This window comes from Astyanax mexicanus, chromosome 3 (assembly GCF_023375975.1).
Source record: "Astyanax mexicanus isolate ESR-SI-001 chromosome 3, AstMex3_surface, whole genome shotgun sequence".
Taxonomy (NCBI): Eukaryota; Metazoa; Chordata; class Actinopteri; order Characiformes; family Acestrorhamphidae; genus Astyanax; species Astyanax mexicanus.
The window spans coordinates 29,980,047-29,995,919 of NC_064410.1; the positions used below are offsets into that span (position 1 = coordinate 29,980,047).

General features: G+C 36.2%; 1 long non-coding RNA gene across 1 annotated transcript in view; it reads left to right on the forward strand.

Annotated features, from left to right (window-relative positions):
* The first annotated feature begins 3,902 nt into the window (after positions 1-3,902).
* LOC103029543 (uncharacterized) overlaps positions 3,903-15,873 on the forward strand; it is a 32,918-nt gene continuing 20,947 nt past the window's right edge. Inside the window, exons 1-4 of the long non-coding RNA XR_455547.4 lie at positions 3,903-4,148; positions 8,654-8,812; positions 8,927-10,025; positions 10,302-10,369. This is a non-coding gene — a long non-coding RNA (uncharacterized LOC103029543). The remainder of the gene's footprint in view (positions 4,149-8,653; positions 8,813-8,926; positions 10,026-10,301; positions 10,370-15,873) is intronic.

Below are 15,873 nucleotides of genomic sequence, written 5' to 3' on the forward strand. Positions count from 1 at the left end.
CTAGTTACAATTTACTACTCTTGTTTTTTTACTTTATTTTCCCAACCTTTTGAGATGTGATCCTGACACCAAGACAAAGCAAATGGTTCTTGACAAAGAAAAAGCTTCTGTTATGAAAAATGACAAAGTCTTTAATGTGACCAATTTTTTTATGTTTTCATGTTTTATGCCCTGAAGAAGGCCAAGATGGCAGCAACGTGTCAGCCTTAGTGTTTTTATATCTACTTGCCATGACACATTAAAGACTTTTAGTCATTTTTCATGGCAAATGTTTGTTGTTTGGGTCAAAATGAGTTAATGTTTTTTCATGAATTGGAAAAATCTCTCTTTAAACATCTTATTTGTGTTCCATGTTCTGTTATGAATCAAATATCAGCAAGTTATAATCTCTCTCTTCATTATGTTCCATTCATTTATACATAGAACATAAACAAACAAGGAAATGTCTACAGAAAGTCTATTGTGCCTGTCTGTTTTTTTTTTTTTTCCTGAATTTAATAATTTCCAATTTCCAACTACTACCTGAAACTCTCACTTTACACAGTGGCACCATTGCTGGGTGTGTGAATAATCGCATGAAGTCAGCCAACATATATTTTTTATAATTACTGCTAACATTACATCATTGAACAGCTGAACAAATTTAGGGGAGAACCGTTACTGCCAATTCTGTTACATCAGCTAACAGATGCCTGGGCACCTTATCCAACCAGATAGAGTAACTCTGGAACTGTGGAATTAAAGTTGAGGTCAGAAGTTCAATACTGATCCTTTAATGATTTATTTAACTGATCTTTCTCCGGAGCAGAATAAGCACTCAACATATGTCTTTAATGAAAAAACAAAACAAAACATACATTTGGTACACAAGTTTACTTTTTGAAATCTCACACAGAGACAAAATTATGCATACAGTTTCAGAAATATATATATAATATATGCTCTCACTTAGTTTATTAATTGAGTAGTGCTGACAGCTATAAAATGTTTTTATACTTGCCAAGGCTGAAGCTTTTTAATTCCCTGTTAGTGATCATGACTGATTGAGACATCTGGCAGCTACTCTGTGCAAACATTTGACCTCAAGGCAGGCCTAAATAGGATGAGTGTAGGTTTACACAAGTCAGATAAGTTGCTTGAAATCATTTCCAAACCAATACAAACTGCAAAATTACCAATTTAAACAATGACTAGGCTCTTTGTGCCAATGCCTGGCAGAAGAACTGTGACCCTGTAAACTGTGAGCAGAGATGAAATTGGTTTTGATGATCAGTTTCTTGTTAATAGCAACCAAAACATATAGATGCAACTTGCTATAGGACATTTAACTAATTAAAAAAAAAAAAAATTGTTAATTTCTGACCCCCCCAAAACAAAACAAAAAAACAGTACTGTTGGGCATTTCCATTAACATATTTTATGGACTATAAAGTGCAACATATTATAAGGTACACTATCAACAAAGGTCTATTTTCTGGTTTCTGGTCCTACATAAAGTGCACCGGATTATAAGGTGCCCAAGTAAACAAAACACTAATTCTAAAAAAAAAAAAAAAACAACATTTTATTTTAGTCAAACAAACACTGGATGTTAATCTATACAGATTTCTGTCCCAAAACTGTTTGTTTGGGTGAGTAAAGCGCTTCCGTTTATTTACAGTATTCTAAGATTTACATTTTTTTAAAACAGTGCGGCTAGCCGAGGTTAGCAGCTAATGCTAATACTGCTCCAGCCTCTGTGCATTACTAAAACTTCTTTTTAGAAGCACCGGATTATAAGACACAGTGTCAATTTTTTTATAAATTATAGGATTTTAAGTGCACCTTACAGTATGAAAAATATTTAGACTTTTTTAGACTTTTATATATTCTGCCCTTGGCTGTTGTTCTGTAAATCTGATGAATAGATCAGTAGAAATGCTTCATAATGACTTGGAATGAATTCTATTTTACAATAACTACTGCTAAGTCATTTTAGAGAAGTGAAAGAAGAAGTTGTATTTTTTTTTGATGAAAAGTTTTGCATGACAGTGACAATATCTTCACATGAGAACACTTTCAAGAGATTCATCAGTGTACTGTACATTTTGAATTGTTATTTTTATGAAACTATACCTGTTTGCACAAGAGGTAATTGAAAATCATGCATCAAATTTGGTCATTAAAATACTGTTATTCTGTGCCTGATAGCAAAATGAATACACAAAACCAGTAATGAATTTGAAGCCATGAATCTGCGTCAACAGTGAAATCATTACTGGTGTAACATTGATGTGTATGGCCATGTGCAGTGTGATGGTTTGATATGTTAAATATGAGCATTCAGAGTTTAACATCCAGTTTAACATTCAGTTAATTCCATCACAGCATCTCACAGTAAAGCAGGATGTAAACGCTTTTTCTGGAACATCCTGCTCACTGCTTTACTTTACTGCCTCTTGTGGTTGCAAAATCCGTAACTGCTGATCCTGTTTGCTGTTTATTTCACATCAGAGTTTAGTGTTGTTCCTTTAGGTTTTGTTGCCTTTTTAAGGTTGTTAGTAAAAGTTCACTGCTGTGTTAATAGAACAAATAACATAATTGAAGCTTTAAATATCAAATGATCAAATTGGTCCCACGCCTCAGATTGAAAACTTGTTCATTAAAAAATAATGCTATTGTTTTCAAAGGAGCAGAGTAATATTGTTAACTTGAAAATCCCATAAAGGTTTTCTTAAAGAAATAGCTCTGAAAAAAAAAGAAACGACTTTCTGAATCAGTTTCTCTGATTTTGCTATTAATCTTAAGTAAAATTAACATTGTTTTTTTATTCTATAAACTACGGCAACATTTCTCCCAAATTCCAAATTAAAATATTGTCATTTGAATTATTTAGAAAATGAGAAAAGGCTGAAATAACAAAAAAGATGCAGAGCTTTCAGACCTTAAATAATGCAAAGAAAACAAGTTTAGATTCATAAAGTTTTAAGAAATCATCAGAAATCAAAACAATATTTGGTGGAATAACCCTGGTTTTTAATCACAGTTTTCATGCATCTTGGCATGTTCTCCTCCACCAGTCTTACACACTGCTTTTGGATAGCTTTATGCCACACCAGGTGCAAAAAAAATATTCCAGAATGGTATTGATATTAGCAACAACTCCCATGACACAATGATTATTACAGAAAAATGCATAAATTATTAATGTTTTTTTTTTTTTAACCATGTAACTTAAAATAATCAGCAGCTAAACCTCCAGTTTTGGTGTATGTAACAAATTTAACTTGGCTTCACCAAATGAAGTAGCAAACATAACAATGAGTGTAGACAGAGAAAAAACAATAGATCATAATAGGAAATTAACTTGTATTTCTAGCTTTACACAAAAAGCATTTGTGTCCAGCACAAGTTCTCTCATCTCACAAATAATCTTAAACATTCTGACTTTTTAAACTTTTGATTTAATACTCCATTTTCAAAGTTGGATAAAAATACATTGTATTAATTAAATGGTTAATGCTGTTTTGGTAATTTACTTTCTTTGAAAAAACTGTGTAAACAGTTTAAACTGTGTAAACTTTTCCAATCGATGAGTTAAAATAAAATACAATTTTAAATGTCCCCTAGGTACTGAGTTATTTGTTAGTTGTGTTTTAAATATGATGTATTTTTTACATTAACAAATCATTATTAATTAATACATTTTGTTTGTCTTTATGACAATTCATTGTGTTAGATTTATGTTAGATTTATAATGATATTCTGTTTAAAAAGTCTGACAATTCAGCTTTATATTCCATTAGTTAAAGACTACATCCTTCAGCCTGGATATTATAAGGTGTTTATGTTAAGTTTATGCACATGAAAATTTAACATGTTGAACATGAGTTTTCTGTGAAAGTTTTATATTAATACTGAATTCCATTTGAACTGGAATATCAGAATCCAAAATGGCTGCACTGTACATCAACAGCAGTAGTGTAACACAGTTTATTATCACTTCTTTCTGTTTGTGTCTCATTTAATCAGTCATACACACAGTAACTAGTGTCACAAGCAATGCTAACCTGGGAAGATGCTAACAACATTAGCTTATATGTGAAGATCCTCCAGTGCAGTAAACTCAGAAGGGACATCATTCCCAGTGCCAACATTCATCATCAGAGGTAAGTGAAACACAGCATGATATCATTAAATGTCTTAAAATTATCTTAAAGTCTTATCTCTGTTTACTTTCTTGTTCATTATTAGACATTTTCACATACAGACATAGGCTACTACACACTAAAGTCAATACTTTATGCTAGTGCTGAGCCATATTGCATCATAAGCAATAATATCAGCTAAAATTCCAACACAATAAAAAAATGCAATATCACAATATTCTTGAAAGCAGTCTATTTTGTATTTATCAATTACTTGTTAGCAGTTTATACACACTTAATGTGCTGCACTTAGTTTTGTGGTGGATTACTGTTGTTGCATTACTTTATTTTTTTTATATATATTTTTACTTTCCTGCATTATTATTTTATACAAAATCATGGACTTTTAGTTAGTTACTGTTTACCAAATAGATATTTATTGATAGATTTTTTATTTATTTATGAAACTCTTATATGTATTCTAAACAAAACTTTAATTTTTGTTTCGCTGCAGTAGTATATTCTTTGTCTTGTTTGGGCGGGGAATTGAACCCCAGTGCGATGTGCAGAGCGCACGTTACTACGCTACACTAAACACTGTAGCAGGTCCTTTATTTATGTTATTTCCTGAACTTCTCTCCTGGTTAGAGTTCTGTAAAGGAGCACAGCAGAGGGGGCTACATTACCTGATGATTAACATGGTGCATGTTGGCTGCTAGAAAAATACACTTGTTCTGCATGGTCTGTCTGCACAGTTATATATTAATGTGATACTTCAGGTCAGCAGAGGGCGCTGTGAGTCAGCTTTTACACACAGAATTCGTGCAATCACTTCCCGTGTCACCAAAATAGTGGAACAAGGAATAGAGGTGATTCTGTAAAACACTACCGCCAAGCTTACACAGACCCAAACTCAGTCATGATAAAACTGATGATTTTACTGAAAAGCATCAATGATGTTCCATTTACTGATGTGTTTCTGTATATAACACACGAGGGTGCTTTTGTTTAGAGTCATGGTGATGAACCATCTTGGAGAATTTAGATTAAACACCTTTAAATAACCTGATAAATTCTTACCACTCTATAATAATATATGGTGCCAGCCAAAGTTTTGACACACCTTCTCATTCAGTGTTTTTCTTTATTTCTTTATTTAATTTATTTTCTACATTGTAGATTAATATTAAAGACGAGAACAATTGTAAGACAGATTTAAATTTTTTGTTTTTACATAGTACATAAAAAAGTGTAGTTCTCCACAATCACCTGACCTAAACTCAGCTGAGAGATTTGGGATGAGCTGGAGCTTCACAGCATGAAGGAAAAGCAGTAACTATTGTTTAGCACCTCCAGGAACTCCTTCAAGATGCTGAGAAATCTATTCCTCATAAAGACACTGAGATTACAATACCAAGAGTGTGCAGATCTGTCCTCAAAGATAAATGTGATACTTAGAAGAATCTAAGGTATAAAACGTATTCTTGTTTGTTTAACACTTTTTGTTTACTAAATAATTCCGCATGTATTCTCTATAGCTTTAATGTCTGCAATATTACATTTACAAGGTAAACAATACTAAAAAGAAGTAAAGATTGATACTAAATAACTATTAAATACCACACAACAGTTATATTTGCTGAACACAATTAAGACCACATCCATTTTTTTTAAGGCTGGTTCCATCTAAGGCTGTAGTCCATCTATATTGGTAATCACTTGTTAGCCTTCTTTTACTTTGTTCTTAAATAGTCAGGACCCCACAGCACCAAGGACCAGCTAGGAATACGTGCCATGGCTGTTTAAAAACTCCAGCAGCACTGCTGTGTCTGATTTACTCACAGCACAACACCACCATATCAGTCTTCGCTGCGTTGGTCCTCAATTTTCTGTAGACACCCAGCTAACAATTTTTGATTAATAGAACATTTTATGAACGTTTTAACGTTCTTAGAATGTTCATTGTGTTCAAGTTTTCCAGGAGTTCTTAGGATGTTTTTATTTAACATTTTTAAACGTTGTTGTAAGTCTCTGCAATGATACTTGTGTCAAAGTTTTAGCTTTTAGTTTTAGGAATGTTATTTATAACATTTACATATTGTTAGTTTTCATCCAGCTGGGAATGTTATGTGAGGAATGTTGTAATAATTTTGTGATGCATGCAATTCATTATAAAAAAATCATCACATGTTTTTAGAACGTTCCTGGTATATTTTTATGTAATGTTACCTTTTATGTAAGGTTTTTGTATGTGTAAATGTGTGTATGACTGTGCCCAGATATGGATTGGCACTCTGTCCTGTGTAATGCTGTAGTGCCCGATGCAGTCCTCCAGGTGGACTGTCGTTTCCGGTTGAGAGTACGTGTGTAATGTGCTTGTGTGTAAAACGTGTTAATTGTAAAGCGTCCTTGGTTTTTTAGAAAGGCGATATATAAGTTGAACTTTATTCATTCATTCATTCAGCCGATTTGTTTCTTTCTCAGTTCAGTTGTTGAGCTCAGCAGCGACCGTGCAGGCCGGCAGGGGAACGGCTGTGTGGTCTGTAACTGAATCACCCGCATATCTGGTGCCGGAGACTTTCATTGTTAGGGAACGGTGCTTGCTCAGTGCTGAGTTCACTAAACGTACTGTTACTCAGGGCTCCAGTTCGCTTAATCTACTGACACTGTGATTCACATTCACGATGGCACCCAGAGTCACAGGCTCCTCCTGCCAAGCACTGAACGATTCGGTGAACGGATCTTTTGAACTAATCTTTTTAGTGAACGGATTCTAATGATTCAGTTCATCTAAAAGAGCTGCTGTGCCCATTACTAGTTTATGAAGAGAAAAGGTGACCTCACCAACACTCCGAACAAACCAACTGTTCCTGGATTTTTAAAAAGAACCCAGCATCTGAAAACACCTTTTTGGTTTTGGTTCCCTACAACCTTTCTGAGGCCGATGCCTCATTATTTGTTTTGTATTAGGTTTTATAAAACAAGCTTTTATTCCACTTATCCAGTTTTTTGACTGTGCTAAAGCAGGGCATTGTATATATATTTTTTAAACAACAGTGTCTTTTCTTGAATTTAGGTTTGATACATGCTGACAAATGCCAGTTTGAACCCCTTCAATGAGGGGCAACACGTGCTGTTGCAGGATGCCCTTATTGCTGAGGTGTTGGTGTCCCTTGTATCACTACTAGGGGTGACTAACTGTAGTACCTGATGAGGTTTTAAATAATCACACAAGCAGTTGCGGCATTGTGTCTCTCCACATTAAAGGCAGGATTGAACTGCTCAAAATAATGCCTCCATATTCAAACCTGACCATTGTCAGATGCTGTTTTTTGTTGAAGACACAACTGCAAAAGTAGGCATTGGTGAATGACTGACCAATAGCCTAGATGGAAGGCAATTGGGCAAAATGACCATCCTGTTCCCCTAAACCCCTTACAGATTTTCTCAACAGTGCAAAAAGTCTTTGGGCGCTATCTTAGACCCTGTGCAACGTGCTTTGGTAGCTTACACCCCGTGAACAGTCTATTTGTTTACACATTGTACCTGCGGTGTTAAGATTCTGGCTGAGTTTACAAATATAACTACACTGATGGGCTTGGTGGTCTGGAATTGAGGTGTGTTCAGGTAGATTTTTTGGCCAGTTGCTTTCTTGGCAGCGGAAAACACAGGTGCGCCACTGACTGATTAAAACCGTCAACAGTCAGACATCCATACCCCACTGGTTAAAAACACACAGGGACATGGCGTAGTGCGCAAACCCAACTTTTACATCAACAATATCAAGCTGCGTGGCACAAGGTTGACGACTTACTTATACATTACTAAAACAGGGCTCTTTAAATGTGTGTGAGTTTTGCAGCAATCTGGGTTGTGCTATAGATATATATTTTTTGTCATTGACTGTGTAATGTGTTTCTTAACCGTAAAAGGGCAGTTTACTCTACAGGTATTAAGCCTAGTCTTAGACTACACAGCATCTTGAATGAAGATTTCCTATTGAAAGAAACATTTTGTCTGCACCCAGGCTTACCCTCTCTGGGAAAGCAACCTTGAATGTTTGAATGTGCTTAATGTAAGGTTAAAGTGTACTGGCATTAGCTTATATCTGAATTCTGGTAAAATACCTTGAGGGACTAGCAGAAATTTGCATTATCTAAGAGATATCTCTTTTCCTCTTTTTTGAGTTGTGAACATTTTCATGTAAGTTAGTAGGAACTTGCAAAGTTTGTTCCAGAGAGTAATTACCTGTAATTATTTGTTTTTACTACTTTTCCTGTACTGTTTCCTACTGTTGCTGTACATACTTACTATTATTTAACATAAAGTGCTTCCTTTGTTCTATTTTAAAAAAACGACAAGCTTCTCTCACCCTCATACACTCTTTCACACACACACACATTCAGTGTGCAGCATACAGTCGACTCCTTCAAACCCTTCTCCCTTCCCCCCTCACCATCTTTCTCCCCTTTTTGTTCCCCCTGTCCTCTCTCTTCTCCCCTCCCTTTCACTCCTCTCACTTACAGCCTGCAAGCAGTATTCACCCATCTGAGACAGAGAGAGATACAGGGGAAAAGGAGGGAGAGAGAAGAGAGAGAGAGAGTGAGAGGGGGAGGGGCCGCCCGGCAGGATTCAGAGTTCAAGTGCACGTGCAGGGAGTGATCTCCAGCAAAGAAAGAAAGACAGTAAGAAAGTAAAAGAAGAAAAGCAAAGGTTGGACAGGAAATCTGTTCAGTTTCTATTTTCCTCGCTCTCTCTTCTTCTTCTCTTACTGTCTATTTCTCTTCTATATCTTTCAGTCGAAAGGCAGAGAGGTATTCACCCAGGAATGAAGGTTTGGGGGTGAGAAGGAGGGGTGAAAGAAAATCGAAGTCCAGAGCAGAGACGTGAACAAGAAAATGTATTCGAGCCAGCCCCCTCCCCTTAACTCTCTCCTCTGCCACACTCCTCCTCGTTCCCTCCCTCCTGTGAACCCCAGCCTCTTGTTTCTTTCTCTATCAATTGCTCTCTCTCTTTTTCTCCCTCTCTCTTTCTCCCCTCCCACCTCTTCATGCACTCGCATGCATTCAATCACACACATGCATGCATGCACCCTGTACTGTCTCCCTCTCTTACGCACGACTGTCTCTCTCTACCTAGCACTCTCCCTCTCTCTCCTATTATCCTTCACTCTCTGGTGACCACACTCAGAGCAGTCTACTGAGCTTTCTGCTGCTTCTCTTCTCCTCTGTCTCTCTCTCTCTCTCTTTCGCCTTTCGCTGCCTTGCGTTTCTTCCTGCCGGACCGAGAAACATGGGCTGCCTCTCAATGGTTCCCCCTCGTGCCTCCCTGAACAAATCAGGCCCCACAACTCAAACAGACCTGTTCTTTCAGTTCTTTCCCTTTCTTTGACCTCCTCGACTTGCCCACTGAAGAGCTCAAGATCAAGTTTTTCCCACACTGACTTCACAATTTCTTAAGGCTTCTTAAGATCTTTCCGTCCCACCAGACTCGCAAAACTGTGCTAACCAATTCCAAATCTTGACAGCCCAAGTGAGTGTCTTCAGTCTTCTGATGCGAAGAAATCCAACAAAGATGGGGAGACGGCTGAATGCTGAATGGACAGATGAAGAAAAAGAAGAAGAAGAGGAAGAAGTCAGCAAGCAACCTTAAAGGATGGGTGAGAAACGGAGGAGGCGTGAGAGAGTGAGAAATGGGGTTCCAACTTAGAGGAGTGCAATATAAGAGAGGGTGATAAGCGAGAAGAGAAGTGAGGGATCTGGACTCAGCTGCAGCTGAAGATGACCAAAGGATAGATACAGCATAAAAGGAACAGCGGCAGCTTTTGCAGAACAGAAGACAAAGAAAGTAAAAAAAAAGGAGTGTGAAGAGAGGACAACTCTGCACCAACATGGCATGGTACTTTATAGTCTTGTCTTTCTTTATTTTATTTAGTCTCATTCACTATTGTACCTAATGTCCTTTCCTTCCTTGCATGCGTTCGTTATGTATTTTTCACTTTCTGTTTGTTTTAACTTCTTGTTTTCTTTTATTGATAATCCTCTAATTATTGTTATCTTGTCTTTTTCTACTTTAAGGTGTGCCATCTTAGTCCATCAGTTCATCATGAGTCTTTTAATTGCTGTTTTTAATTTTACTCATTCATAAAGATTTCATGTTTCCTTTCTGTTGTAGGAAAACCATGTGTTACGCTTTTCTGTGGGTCCAGAAAGACGTGCATGTGCAGAACACAGGGCCTAGAGGTGGGCAAATAAGACTGGTAGACTGTCTATGTCTCTGTATGTATATGTCTGTATATGTGTGTGTATGTGTATATGTATGGGCATTTATATATTGTTTCATCATTCCTTCAGTCTGCATAATAACATATGTGCCCAATGCATATGTGGTGCACAATTAGGATCGTATACTTCCATATAGTTCCAATATGCAATAGCGGTCACCTCTGCTAGAATGTGAGAGTTGATGAAAGACTGCGAGGGACCCACACACACGTGAGTAGTGCATGCGTGTGCCTGGGTGCATCCATGCGTGTTTCTGCACGTATGGGGAGTGAAGCACTGGGGGTTGCCCTGTTTCTTCTTACCGTCTGCCAGCCGTTCCAGATAAACCTAATCAGAACCATTTATTGGCACGATCAGTATCTACCGTTTATCCGTTCGCCCGTTTGTTCTGTTCGGACAGTTCCAGACGATACCTGCACATGTCGGGCCTGAGACAGATCCGAACAAAGACGATAGACACGAGCAGGTAAACCCGATTCTGTCTACTTCAACTATAAAGAAGTGTAGCAGTATTTGTCGAATTAGCTAAATTTGTGTGTCGTTTGCTTCAGAAAGGTTATTCTTATTGCATCAGTATGTTGCTGTATAAGAAATACGAATATATCGAGAGTTAAGCAAATCAGAACCAGTATTTTCCGTTATTCTGTCTTTCTCAGAAATCATCCGTTCCTCCCAATGTAGGTATTTTTTTCCTGTTTCTTTTTTTGTACCAATAATTTTTGTATTTCCTTAGACATAGTTGTTGTGCTACGAGGACGTTTCATATAGTCTGTGTTATGCTATGCATCTGTGCTTCAGAAAATGTTTCTATGTTTAATGCTGCACATGATTACCAGTCTGGACATGGTAGTTAGTGTGTTTCTGTGAACTGGTCTTAGTGTTAACCAAATAATCCTGTATATTAGAGATGGGCAATATGACAATATTTTATTGCATCATGATATTTGTTCATTCTGTATGGACAATATACTTTTTTTGACTCTACTGTCACGCTAAATCATTCTTAACTTTCAATGGAAGTCAATGTAAAAGAGTTTATTTGGAGAATTTCTATTGGTTCATAAATCAAGAAGTTTTGAAACAGTGTTTAAATTATTAGTTTAACTAATAATTGACAAAAATGGAGATAATTGGCTTTTATTGGACAGTGAGGGTACTTAATCCAGCTGATCTGGATGAACTGCAGTATATTTTAAATAAAACTCACTCTACTCAGAGTAGGAGAGTATCTAAATAGTGTTTTTAAGGATCTTTCACTAGTGCTGCAGTTTGATTGTGAATGCATGTATGCAATACATATTGTGTATGGTGAAAATTGTCTTTAATAATTGTGATATAATATTTTTTACCATATCGCCCAGCCCTAGGATATATATACATTAATACATACATTTAGTTCCTTGAATGTTATTTAAATACTTTTAGCATGTATATTTTAGTTTGAGAATTTTAGTCTAGTGCGTGATAACAATAGCATTCTCTGTGTGTGTAGTATTGTAAAAAAAAAATAGAATTGCAGTGTTTTTCTGCAATATACAGCTCTGGAAAAAAATAAAAGACCACTTCAGTTTCTGAATCAGTTTCTCTGATTTTGCTGTTTATAGGTATATGTTTTAGTAAAATGAACATTGTTGTTTTATTCTTTAAACTACAGTCAACATTTCTTCCAAATTCCAAATAAAAATATTGTCATTTAGAGCATTTATTTGTAGAAAATAAGAAATAACCAAAAAAAAAAAAGATGCAGACCTTTCAGACCTTAAATAATGCAATGCAGTTTTCATGCATGTTTGCATGTTCTCCTCCACCAGTCTTACACACTGCTTTTGGATAACTTTATGCCACTCCTGGTGCAAAAATTCAAGCAGTTCAGCTTGGTTTGATGGCTTGTGATCTTCTATCTTCTTTTTGATTATATTCCAGAGCTGTTCAATTTGGTTTGATTTTAAAGTGGTCTCTTATTTTTTTCCAGAGCTGTATATTGTGATTTAACTGATGTTTTACCAAAAGACAAATATCAAATATGATAACATTAATTCACGCTCATTAATATCTCTGATAGGTGTGATGAAAATTTAGAACATTGTGAATTTTAAGGTTAAATTCACTTTAATTAACAGTGAAGCGGCCAACTGCATATTACGTTCCCTGTGAGTGACCAGTGTACACATGCATTTCTGGGCAACCTATGATAAACAGGACTGTCACTGCAAGTGAAATAACCATGGACAGAGGCTGTAGAGTGATATTACCAGTTTATAGATCAATACGACACACAAATAGTTATACAGTGTTACATTGTTCTGGGGAGAGGTCTCTTGTGGCTCCACCAAAGTCCCATAGTGCAGTAGCACAGTTCTGGCCTGGAGGAGCAATAATGAAGATACTAGTCTACAGTCAGCTATTATTTTATTATCAGGTACAACAGTTACATAATGTTGCTTTAATTAGACTAATGTTACATGCACATGCTGTGGTGATGATGATGCTAAAATTATATTTTGTACAGCCCTCTTCTGTTCATTACAAACATATAATTGAGAGACTGTGATATTAATAAGAAGTGCATTGAACAGGACATGAAGGGAGTTACGTATACTGTGTCTAGCTGTTACATTAGCAGGTATATTATGCAAACCTTCTCCTTTAATTTCAGATACACTAAAAATGAAAGGTGATTTAAAGAGCTTTTAAACTACATCATATAAGAAGTAGCTTAAATAACCATTTAAACATATTTATACAGCAAAAAATGTGAAGAATCTTATTTCACATCAGTGAAAACCCTTTTTATTACCTTCTTTATGCCTATGCAAGGTTCTTCATACATACATTTCTTTAAAAAAATGCTTTTCTTTTTACAGATCTAATTCTGATCCATCACTTCATTATAGCACATTTATTTTTTAGAGTTTAAGATTTTTACTTTTTTAGCTTTGTTTTCATTTTAACAGTGATATTCTTTTTTTTTCAATAATAGTTTTATAAAATTTTTAATTATACAAAAAAACATTACATACACAAAACAATAACAAAAGAAAAGAAAAAATGAGAGACTGCTATACCGACATGTTAGTGAAAAACGAAAATACTTCAGACATAAATAGACATAACAATGTAAGCATTTTTTTTATAGACCAATACTTTTTGGCCATATCTGAGTGCATATGATGTGGGAGATTGGTAAGGAAACAGGGATATTCTTAAGTTACCTGATTTGACGTCTTTGTTGGTAACAGGTTCAAAGTCAGCATGACTTAATGGATGATGCTAAACAATAGATTGCTGCTTGTTAACTGTAACACTTGCAGTAAAAAAGGCTGTCTGTGTGTGTGTGTGTGTGTGTGTGTGTGTGTGTCTGAGTTATATAATCGTAAACTCTCAGACACATTTACCTCTGGCTCCCAAGCCCACAACCACAAGTCAGCGTTAATAATGCATGATCACTGTCATGTACTGTGTGTGGTGGCTTTGGTTGCTGGATGTTCATGTGGAATTTTATATGATGATAATGATTAGTAGTGATGGTAAAAGTCATTGTTAAAGTAATGTTGTGGTTAATCTGTAAATTTTGCAGGTGGTACATGGTAAACTGTGCAATCTTAGCACTAGTTTTAATAGCATCTTCCCCAACAAAAGGGTAGTAAAGCATTTCACCACTGTCTTATGGATCTCCGGCTTGTGACTGGCTGCTTGCCATTGCCGGTAGCTTGATGCCGTGCATCTGTAGCATGACCCCACCCTGACCCTTTTTGTGCCTGAGGAGGTCACGTTGAAAGAAGAAAGGGGAGCGAGAGAGAGAGAGAGAGAGAGCGAGGTGCAGGATGAATTTGACGTCTCTTTTTGATATCAAAGTTTGCGCGAGGCGACTGTCTGGGTCGGCGAGTGCCAGACAGCAGGGAGGAGGGGAAGAAGCAGCACTTCCGCTCAGTGGCAACATGCCCCGTTTGATATTGAGCCATCCAGAGCTATCTCAGGGACGTTCTGGAACAAACCGCCTTTGATTCTGACATGAGAGAGAGGGGGAGAGGAGAAAGAGAGAGAGAGAGAGAGAGAGAGAGAGAGAGAGAGAGAGAGAAAGAGAGAGAAAGAGAGAGAGAGAAAGAGACATAGAGGAAAGATGATGCCAGTGTGTCAGGGTCCCTGATGTTATGAAATATTACTCACACCGCCTGTTTATGTAATCTTATGTAACCCTGGCAACTACACAGGCTTTGCATTTGGGCTACAGCCTAATTATAAAGGGCAAAAGTTTAAATCTTCGCTTTAGGTTTGCTCTTTTTTCCGTTTTACGTATATGCACTACATGGACAATAATTTTAAAGTATTGGGAAGCCTGCTCATTCATTTTTTCGCCTGAAATCAGAGGTATTAAAATGTTAAAGGCTATTTAAAGAAGGTCATTCTACTTTTGTTGGAGTAACTGTCCAGCAAAGGCTTTCCACTTGATTCTGGAATATTACTGTGAGGATTTGTTGGCATTCAGAGACAAGAGAGGTTATATACTGTATTATATATATATAATAATATATATATATATATATATATATATATATATATATATATATATATATATATATATATATATTTTTTTTTTTTTTTTTTTAATTTGCTGAATAAAGAATAGTTGCACCTCTAGTTACAAGTATTTTCTGATACTTGATACTGAATTATTAGTAGTTGATAGAGCCGAGGCTGGGTAATGACCATTTTAGTACAAATAATAGGCACAATATATTTGGACTATATAGACTGGTGGTAAAAGCTTTTGAGATCCTAACACTTTTAGTAGCATAAAATATAAGAATACTTAGTAATAACTAATCATATTAGAATCCAAATAATCCAAAATGGGCAATTACATTATATGGTGGGTTTCATTATATAGGACAAAATACAGAATTTCAGGACAATAGCTCTGTGAAGCTGTGTTGACTGACTTTTAAGTTTTAGCAAAACAGGGGAGAAGTTTAACTGTGGACTGTGGCTAGTACTAGAGAGCTAGCTATTAGCTAAATTGACTTGTTTTCTAGGGGCTAATATTAAACTGTCTTTTAACTATGTTTTATGTACTTCCTGTTCAAAGCAGCATCAACATTCACTACCGTATTTTTTGCACTATAAGGCACAAAAATCGTCAGTTTGCCTTATAATCCAGTGCGTCTTGTAAGGAGCAGTAAAGCCACTCTGCTGAAGTACAGAGTTATACAGGAGTTTCAGTTTAGTTGTCCAACACGAGACTGGAGCAGTATTAGCATTAGCTGCTAACCGTGCTAAGCGCTAGCTCTTTTGCCGTTCAGGGTTGAGTATTAATAGCCTTTTTAAGTATTATAAGGCATAATGTGCCTTAGAATCTGGTGTGCATTGTATGTAAATAGACCAGAAAAAAGATATTTATTGACAGTGCACCTTATAATCTGTAATTATAAGGGGCGCCTTATAATATGGTACCTGTTAGCATA